The 8898-nt window shown below is 40.6% G+C and overlaps 1 long non-coding RNA gene across 2 annotated transcripts; it reads right to left on the bottom strand.

The window, feature by feature from the left end:
* Positions 1 to 431: 431 nt before the first annotated feature.
* LOC113950760 lies at positions 432 to 6153 on the bottom strand. 2 transcript variants are annotated; one of them, XR_003528870.1, is made up of 3 exons: positions 6040 to 6153; positions 1429 to 1545; positions 432 to 602 (listed from the first exon to the last, which is right to left on the bottom strand). It is a non-coding gene; the product is annotated as an uncharacterized LOC113950760 (long non-coding RNA). The 2 variants fall into 2 exon arrangements; XR_003528869.1 differs by having other exon boundaries at positions 6045 to 6115.
* Between the last annotated feature and the right edge of the window lie 2745 nt (positions 6154 to 8898).

The following is an 8898-nucleotide window of genomic DNA, read 5'->3' as shown; positions in this document are numbered from 1 at the left end:
ACTATGTAAAAGAGCGTGGATTGATCTCTTTATGGTGAGATATTAACACCTAGCGTAAAATTCAACTTTTCAAAAGTAACAAATGAAAATTAAAGATTAAATGATACTTTATGGAATCAGATATATTTTCCTTAAAAATATTCTCTTCTTTTCCAATTTTAAATTTATCAAAAACATAATTTCCAGCAAATCAATATTTATAGTGGCAAATATGTTAATTATGCTATTTCTAATTATCTCTGTTTGTTTTCACCTCATTAGCTGCCAGCAGACTACTTTACTGCTCAAGGCGAAAGAGAACCTTGACCAAATTAAATGAAGGCTAGAGCAATTCCATAATTGAGTGTTTGTGCTCACATATAAATCTATTTGTTCTGGCTTGATTTGCTTGCTTTCCTTTAAAGTACCTCAGATAAACAAAAATTTCTTCCTTTTTAATTAATGGTTGTCAAAATTGAGCTTTATTTAAATTCTAAAATAAATCCTGGGCATTAGTTTCAGGCTGCATAAATACATTTTCATTTACTGAGCTGAATGCAAAATTGATGTAATTCCAATCCAGTGGATTTTACTGCATGTAGTCTGAGCTTCCTAGATCCATCCTGCAAACAGAATGTCGTCATATGGATTACTATGAATCCATTATAAGCATTCCAATTAATATCTAGTGGCATTTCAGACTTCTTTCTAGACTGTTTTAGTCATCTGACGAAGAAGACTAATGGTTCAAATTCTATTCTTAAATGCATTTCTAATTTAGAAAATCCATTTACAATTAAGAGATGGATTTGGGATAAAATGAGATCTACTCCAAGGCATGCTGACTTATATCTAGCAGATATTGAAAGAGACAGGAGAATGTTCTTGAATTGTATAAAGGAGGTTGAGAAACAGCTGCTGTGCTATAAGAGTAGACTGGACAGTAAAACTGCCATAAATACAGCAAAGAAAAAATCAGTAGGAATAGAGGTAACTAAGAGGGTTATTCAATTAGACTAATAGAAGTAATATTTCAGCATAGCTTTGAATCCATGAAAAATACAAGGACTAAACTATTTATTCCATAATTCTGCATGAACTGACTGCATGAAAAACTGTCTTCCACTTTTTGTAAATTGCTGAATCAGGAGTAATAGTATCAGACTGAAGTATAATAAATATCCAGAGAGTAGGACAGATATAGCCTTATTAGGAAAAAAAACTAGGCATGGGAATACTTAAAATTATGAAGTTAATGCAGGCTGAAATAAAATGTAATATGGCTTATTACAAAATAATTTTACTTTACTAATGTGCTATACTTCTTTGACAATATAATTGATTGTTCTTAGGTAAGCAAGAAAAGGTGTTCCACTGAGACAGGAAAATACTCATGATCTGTAATAGTCATGGATAAAATTTAAATTGCAATATTGTGTGTATTCTCACCTGTTTCTTTCCAAGATGGTAAAGTAAAATAAGGTCAGAAAGTGCTATTAGGATGCTCTGTGCAATTAGGATGCTCCGTCAATAAAAAGGCAACAGGTGAGAAAAGTTTGGCTTGCTCTGTATGACGGAATAAAAGTAGAAAACAACTATGATTGCTTTTTATAAATGCATATGAAAGCTAAATTGCAGGAGGAAGAAAAGATATTTAAACTAATGGATAATGTCATTGTAAGTACATATGCACCATCTTGCAGTTGTTTAAGACAGAGATTAAGAGATATATGACTAGCCTGGTATAGTGGAATGTGTCCCTGCCCACGGCAGAGGGGTTGGAAGTAGATGATCTTTAAGGTCACTTCCAAAACAAACCATTCTATGGTGCTATGATTCTATGGCAAAGGTAAAAATGCTTTAAATGCCTCACCAAAAAAAATAGGAGGGTGAGATTTGTACTACCTTTGATCTGGGTAAGAGCCCAGATTTTCAGTTTTATGCTTGTTTTTATTTGTTTTAATAGAAAACTTCCTCTTTAAGTCTATAGTTTGTTTCCAGACCAAATTCTATGTCTTTTAAGTGCTTATTTGAATAAACTACTTTAGAGTACTAGAATACTATCCAACCATTTTATGATAACCCAGTGCTTGAAATTCTGATCCTTCTTTTTTTCTTATTTTTATGTTTTTAATGATAATTGCAAGTAAAAAAATCCATGCAAAAACCTAAGTATGAAATTTGAAATTCTTTTTCATCACTTAGCTGTATATAATTGAAGTTCTGTGAACTACAAGACTTTTCTTTCTTGCTAATAGTTAGTTTTTGTATCATAGGCTTCAACAAGGGGAAGTGCCACATTCTGCACCTGGGATGGGGTAACCCTGGATGTACGTACAGACTGGGGAATGAGGTGCTGGAAAGCAGTGTCATGGAAAGGGACCAGGGGGTCCTGGTCGATGGCAAGTTGAATATGAGTCAGCAGTGCCCTGGCAGCCAGAAGGGCCAACTGAGTCCTGGGGGGCATCAGGCAAAGCATCACCAGCCGGTCGAGAGGGGGGATTGTCCGGGTCTGCTCTGCACTGGAGTGGCCACACCTTGAATATTGTGTGCAGTTTTGGGCACCACAATATAAGAAAGTTATTAAGCTATTAGAGAGTGTCCAAAGAAGGGCAATGAAGATGGTGAAAGGCCTGGAGCAGAAGCCGTATGAGGAGAGGCTGAGGTCACTTGGTCTGTTCAGCCTCGAAAAGAGGAGACTTGAGGAGAGACCTGATTGCAGTCTACAACTTCCTTCCGAGGGAAGGAGGAGGGGCAGGCACTGATCTCTTCTCTCTGGTGACCAGTGACAGGATCCGAGGGAATGGCCTGAAGTTGTATCAGGTAGGTTTAGGTTGGATATTAGAAAAAGGTTCTTCACCCAGCCTGGAACAGGCTGCCCAGAGAAGTGGTCACAGCACCAAGTCTGACAGAGTTCAGGAAGCATCTGGATGATACTCTCAGTCACATGGCGTGACTCTTGGTGATGGTCTTGTGCAGGACTGGGAGTTGGAATCAATGATCCTTGTGGGTGCCTTCCATATTCTGTGATTCTCTTCTGTTGAACCTTGCTCTGATGTCCTTGCGACCCATTATGTTATCTTCCTTAAGTGATTGATACCTATCTCGTGCTGTGTGGTTATAAAGTTGAATACAAGAACAACCATGCAATTTCATTCTAAGCGATTTCTTTTTAATTTTATTTATTTAACCTTAACCAAAATTAAGTGGATTAAAAGGACAGATGCTTCCACTGATATGAATGAACTTCAGTACAGCTATTTCAATTTCCATGGCTTACAACATGGACCAATATGAACATATTATTTGTTTTAAGATAGTGTTGTTCTTTCAGGCTACTGTGCAAAAAGACAAATCTATTGTTCTTTAAGCCATCTGTCAAGAATTTAGAAATTAAACATAGGAAAGAGAGATATCTTTCATAGTCACACATACATCACCTTGTGTATTCTTTTGAAAAATGTGGGAGATGATAAAACTTCAGTCACAGAATCACTAAATGTTTGATGTTTGAAGGGACTTCTGGAAATCACCTTGTCCAATCTCCCTGCTCAAGCAGGGAAGCCTAGACATGATTGCCCAGGACCATGTCCAGGTAGCTTGTGAATATCTTCAAGGATGGAAAGTACACAACCACTCTGGGCAACCTGCGCCAGTGTTCAGTCACCTTCACATTAAAAACTTTTTCTGGATGTTCAGAGGAAACCTCCTGTATGTCAGTGTCTGCCTACTGTCTGTTGTCCTCTCACTGGGCACCAATGAAAAGAGCTGATTCCATCTTCTGTATTTCCTCCATTCAGGAATTTGCCAACACTGGTTAGATCCCCTCTGAACCTGTTCTTCTCCATGCAGAACAGTTCCAGCTCTTGGAGCCTTTCCTCCAGTGAAAGAGATGCTCCCATCCCTTCATCATCCTAGTGCCACTTTGTTGGACTCTTTTCAGTATGTTCGTGTCTTTCGTGTTCTGGGGAGCCCAGAACCCGACACACCACTACAGATGCGATCTCACCAATGCTGAATAGAGGGGAAGGATCACCTTTTTGAGCTGTTGATAGTGGGTTTTTTTACGTCAAGGGCTCATTGCTGGCTCATATGTAACTTGGTGTCCAGCCACGTCCTTTTCTGCAAAGTTGCTTTCCATCTTGGTGCATCCCAGCATGTACTGGTGCCTGGTGCTCTTCCTCCCCAGTTGCATACCCTGTCATATCATTTCTTCAGCAGGTCAAGCACTCTCTGGATGGCAGCAAGATCCTCTGCTATATCAACCACTTCTCTCAGTTTTGTACCATCTGCAGACTTTCTGAGGTGCCCTCTGCTCAGTCACTCTAATCATAAATGAAGGTGTGGACCCAGTATTGACTGCTGGGGTACGCTGCTAGCTACTGGCTCCCAGTTAGACTTCATATCTCTGATCACCACCCTCTAAGCTTGATCATTCAGACTGTTTTCAATCCACCTTGGATTGAAAGCTGGATGCTTTCTCATCCAACCCATGGTTCATCAGCTTCTCTTATGGAAACTTAGGGGAAACTTCAGTCAAATGGAGGTTTGTTGGTTGAGCTTGATTAAACAAGGTTATGATTTGGTACATTTACAGATTGTTGTGTGAATGAACATGACTTACAAAATTTCCATTTCTCTACATTTGAAGTATATTTTTTAATTTAATAATGTTTTTAAAATATTTTAGCTAGTTTGAGCTATCGTTGCATAAAACATGGAAATATATTCACCTGGGACCATACAGCACATGTTGAACCTTGCCTTACTCACAAAGATACAGTTAAGGAAGTTGGGAATTAATACCCTAGGCATGTTAATGTGCCTTTTTGACAACTGTTATTAACTCTAACATGGTATTTAAATTACAGATATTTTGCTGACTGAATATTCAAAAGGTTCTTGACAGCCAATCACCAGTCTCCCAGATGTGTTTTTGTGTGTAAGTGTATCCTTGACTTTGGATTTTAGTTTAGATCATTTATTCTATCTTTAGAGCCTTGGTGTCATAGATCACAGAATCGCAGAACTGTTAGAGTTGGTTGGGACCTCTGAGATCATCACTTGCCAGGTGTCAAAGGCAGGGTCACCTAGAGCAGGTTACACAGGAACTCGTCTGCATGGGTTTTGAATGGCTCCAGAGAGAGAGACTTCACAACCTCCCTGGGCAGCCTGTTTCCCTCTGCCACTCTCAGTATAATGAAGTCCTTCCTCATGTTGAGGTGCAATCCCTTGTGTTTTAGTTTATGGCCACTACTCTTTGTCCTGTCAGTGGGCATGACTGAGAGAGTCTGGCACCAGACTCTTAACACCCACCTTTGAAATATTTATATGTATTGATAAGATCCTCTCTCAGTCTTCTCCTCTCTGGACTAAACAGGCCCAGCTCCTGCAGTCTCTTTTCATAAGAGATGTTCCAGACCCCTAATCATCTTTGTGGCCCTCCGCAGGACCCTCTCCAGTAATTCCTCATCTTTTCTGTACTGAGGAGCTCAGAACTGGACTCCAGATGTGACCTTTCTAGAGCTGAGTAGAAGGGTAATATCACTTCCCTTGACCTGTTGGTCACAGTATTCCCAGTGCACCTCAGGATACCATTGGCACTCCTGCTGGCAAGGGCACACTGGCAGCTCATGGTCAACTTGTCACCTGCCAAGAGACCCAGGTCTTTCTCTGCAGAGGTGGTCTCTAGCAGGTCAGACCTCAACCTCTACTGGTACCTGGGGTTATTCCTCCAAGGTGTGGTACCCTACACTTGCCCTTGTTGAACCTCATTAGGTTTCTTCAGGTTTCTCTCTGTCCAGCTTTCCAGCCCATCAAGGTGTAGCAGCCACTACCCTCAGTTTCCTATCATCAGACTTGCTGAGGGTACATCCTATCCCTTCATCCAGGTCTTTGATAAACAAGTTGAATAAAGCCAGACTCAGTATTGATCCCTGGAGAATGCCACTGACTACAGGCCTCCAACTGGATTCTACTCCTCTGATCCCTCTGAACTCTACCATTCAGCCAGTTCTTGATCTACCTCACTGTCCATTCATCTAGCTCACATTTCCTGACCTTACCTATGAGGATGTTATGGAAGGCAGTGCCAAAAGCCTCACTGAAGTCAAGGTAGACAACATCCACTGCTCTCCGCACATCGACCCATCCTGCCATGACATCATAGAAGGCTATAAGTTTGGTGAAGCCTGATTTCCCCTTGGTGAATCCATGCTGACCACTCCCGATGACCTTATTTTCTTCTACATGCTCAGTGATAACCTCCAGAATGATTTGTTCCATCACCTTTCCAGGGATGGAGGTGAGACTGACTGGAGAGTATTGCTCCAGGTCCTCCCTCTCACCCTGTGTGAAGATGAGAGTAACACTGGCCTTCCTCCAGTCATTGGGGATCTCTCCTGTTATCCATGATTTTTCAAAACTGATGGAAAGTAGCTTAGCAGCAACACCTGCCAACTCCCTCAGCACCTGTGAGTGCAACCCATTAGGGCCCGTGGATGTTAAGTCTGCCGAGCCAATCTCTAACCAAATCCTCTATGACCAAGGGGAAGTCTTTCCTTCTCCAGCCTTCCTCTTTTACCTCCAAAGTCTGGAATTACTGAGAGCCGACCTCAGAAGTAAAGACTGAGGTAAAGAAGGCATTCAGTAATTCCACCTTTTCTGTGTTTTGTGTTACCACAATATCCATCTGATTCAGCAGCAGCCCACATTTTCCCTAATCTTCCTTTTGTTTCTAATGTATTTTTAGAAGCCCTTCTTGTCCTTGCCAGACTCAATTCCAAGTGGGTCTTAGCCTTCCTCTTCACATCCTTGCATCCTCTGACGATGTTCCTGTAACCCTCCCATGTGGCCTGTCTCTTTTTCCACATCCCATAAATTTCTTTCTTTGAGATTTACTGGAAGTTCCCTACTCATTCATGCAGGTCTCCTACCCCCTCTGCCGGATATTTTTATCATGAGAATAGACTGATCTTGAGTTTGGAGGAAGTGATGCTCGAATATTGACCAGTTCTCTTGGACTTGCTTCTCTTCTAAAGCCCTAACTCATGGGATTCCTCTAAGTAGGTCTTTGAAGAGGCTGAAGTTAGCTCTCCAGAAGTTCAGGGCTCTAGTCCTGCCTATTGTTTTGTTTCCCTCATGCAGGATCCTGAGTTCCACCATCTCATGGTCACTACAGCCAGGCTGCCTCCAGCCTTCATGTCTTCAGCCGGTTCCTCCTGGTTTGTTAGTAAAATGTCAAGCACCTTTTCTCATTGGCTCCTCCATGACTTGCATCAAAATGTTGTCTCCAGTGGTCTGCAGGAACTTCCAGGTCTGTATGTGCTGAGCCATGTTGTCCCTCCAACAAATATCAGGATGGTTGAAGTCCCCAAGGAGAACAAGGGCCTGTAACCACGAGGCTATTTCCTGCTGCCCATAGAAAACCTCATCAGCTTCCTCCTCCTGATCAGATGGCCTGTAGTAAACACCCGCAACAGTGTCACCCATATTAGCCTGTCCCTTAACTTTTACCCATGGGTTCTCAAGTCGTTTGTCTGTCCTTGGGTAGGCCTTGGTACATTCCAGTTGCTCTCTCTCATAAAGAGCAAATCCACCACCTCACATCTCTGAGCAATCCTGAGTATGTAGCCATCCATGACAATATTCCAGGCATGTGAGCTATGACACCATCTCTGAATTTCAGTGAGACTGCACATAGATTTTTAGTCCTTCTTGCTTATTCCCTATGCTGCATGCATTTCTGTACTCTTTATAGCACTCTTTTGTTTTCTTCGTCCTGAATTCAGCATTTGTATCAAGGAAAACCTTGTCACTAGTTATCTTTTTTTTTATAGATTTGTGTTGAATGCCATAGGTCTCAGCAAAAAACACTTTGGGACTCTGTTGGTATTGTATGTTGACCATTTATGCACTATACGTAAATATATATTGTTACTCTTTTTGAGCAACACTGTCATCACTGTCAAAACTCCTACCATCTTTATTTTTTTGAATAGCAATTAATTTTAGTCATAGTTGGGCGATAGTCTGTATTTGTAGTTTGGAAAATTTGAAATTTAAACTTCTTCAGAATTTGTTGCTGAACAGTGGTTGTTTTTGATTTGTTTTGTTCGTTTTGCCTTTGGAAGAGGTTGAGGGGTTCTCATCTGGTTACCTTTGTGTAGTGCTACCTACTTAAACAGTCTCTGATGCTTAAAAAAACATTCAAGTCTTCTGAATCTTGCTAGACAGGTATCCTGTTTTTTATTTCTCATTGGAATTGAACCTGTCAGGTCTCTGCTAAGTTTGCTAGGTCACCCTTTGCAGGAACTTATGCAGATAAATCATATAAGTGAGAACAAATGCCTAGTAGTTATGTGTGTGTGTCTATAATTAGAGAAGAGATAATGAGTTTGCAGCCTGAAATGTCCCTTGGTAATTTGTTCATCCTCAGCGAAGAGAACAAGAGAGAATTGAGGAAGACAAGAGGAAAGGCTGGGACTCTTTTGGGGCTTCCGCAGTGATTTACTGATTATGTAGTCAGAGATTTCCACTACAGCACTGGAACAATAAACACAGTGTGAAAGAAATACATGAGCTTAATATTCACTCTACTACTGAAATTATTTTAATTAGGACCTAACACTGAAGTCCACCTCTATAGATTATTTTTAACTACATGTTGGAAGGAATTCACTTTCAAGAATGACCTTTCCACTTACTCGAAATGTAGTGGCATGTTTATACTTAGGTTATTATAAGCCAAGCTTTGCAAGTGGATAAAAACAAACAAAACACCAGAAAGTATTCCAGATAGTAAAGAACTGTTTGCAAGTGCAATGATATATAGGTGATGCAAAAGGAGGACTTGATAGCTACTGTCTTTATTTTTTTCTTAAAACCGAAGACTATCTTTATGATCCTTTCTTGGCTTGT

Source organism: Corapipo altera, unplaced genomic scaffold (genome assembly GCF_003945725.1).
Source record: "Corapipo altera isolate COAL_440 unplaced genomic scaffold, ASM394572v1 24, whole genome shotgun sequence".
Classification (NCBI taxonomy): domain Eukaryota; kingdom Metazoa; phylum Chordata; class Aves; order Passeriformes; family Pipridae; genus Corapipo; species Corapipo altera.
This window is presented reverse-complemented; position numbering and strand designations above follow the sequence as displayed.